This window comes from Schistocerca nitens, chromosome 1 (assembly GCF_023898315.1).
Source record: "Schistocerca nitens isolate TAMUIC-IGC-003100 chromosome 1, iqSchNite1.1, whole genome shotgun sequence".
Classification (NCBI taxonomy): Eukaryota; Metazoa; Arthropoda; class Insecta; order Orthoptera; family Acrididae; genus Schistocerca; species Schistocerca nitens.
In genome coordinates this window covers 627,327,639-627,328,896 of record NC_064614.1, presented here as the reverse complement: position 1 = coordinate 627,328,896, position 1,258 = coordinate 627,327,639, and positions in this window count along the sequence as shown.

The following is a 1,258-nucleotide window of genomic DNA, read 5'->3' as shown; positions in this document are numbered from 1 at the left end:
TTTAATTAAAATTCCCATTTACCAGCAGCCGGCCTGGGACCGGGGATCCGAGGAGACCGCGATATCCTGCGCGCCGCCGGGCGCCCGGCGCCGATTCTTCTCGCTGCGCCGCGCTCCGCTTGTGTAATGAGTTCCTTCGCTCTCTGTGGATGACGATTCCTGACCTAACACGGAACTATCAGAGACGAGCCGTCGTGTGAAATCCCTTCCTTCTAGCTGATCACATCTATTTACCTCAGCTATCTGTCTAGTTCCTTCCATTACTACAGAGTTCCAGTCACCCATGGTTATCAAATTTTCCTCTCCCTTTACACAGTATACTTCATGTTGAGCATTCTCATTTATTTTCCATACCTCTTCATCCTGTGCTTGTGACGTCAACATGTACACCTGAACTATTGTTGTAGGCGTAGGTTTTCGGTCAACCCTTATGAGAATAATCTTATCACTGAAATGTTCAGAGTAACTTACTCTCTTCCTTACCTTCCAGTTCAAGACGAAATCCATCCCTTAACACCATTTTATGCTGCTGTTGATGTAACTCCTTATGAGTTTGACCAGAAGATTTTTGATGTTTCGTTCCATTGACTCCCATTGCTTTCGAGCTGCATTCCACTCCTGAGATACTCTAGTTTTCAAACTACGAGTCGTAGAATGTTAACGTTTCGTTGGTTGTTTAATCTTTCCCTCACGATCGTTATCAGATTCTACATCCACATCTACATGGATACGCTGCAAATCACATTTAAGTACCTGGCAGAGGGTTCATCGAACCACCTTTAAAATTCTCTGTGATTCCAAACTTGTATAGCGCGCGATAAACAATGAACACCTATATCTTTCCGTACAAGCTCTGATTTCTCTTATTTTATCATCGTGGTCCTTTCTCCCTATGTAGGTCAGTGCCAACAAAATAATTTCGTATTCGGAGGAAAAAGTTGGTGATTGGAATTTCGTGAGAAGATTCCGCTGCAACGAAAAACGCCTTTGTTTTAATGATGTCCACCCCAAAAACTGTATCAATTTAGTGACACTCTCCCATATTTCGCGATAATACAAAACGTGAAGTCCTTCTTTGAACTTTCTCGATTTACTCCGTCAATCCTATCTGGTAAGGATCCCACACCACGCAGCAGTATTATAAAACAGAACGGACAAGCGCAGAGTAGGCAGTCTCCTTAGTAGATCTGTTATATTTTCTCAGTGTCCTGCCAATAAAACGAAGTTTGTGGTTAGCCTTTCCCACAACATTTTCTAT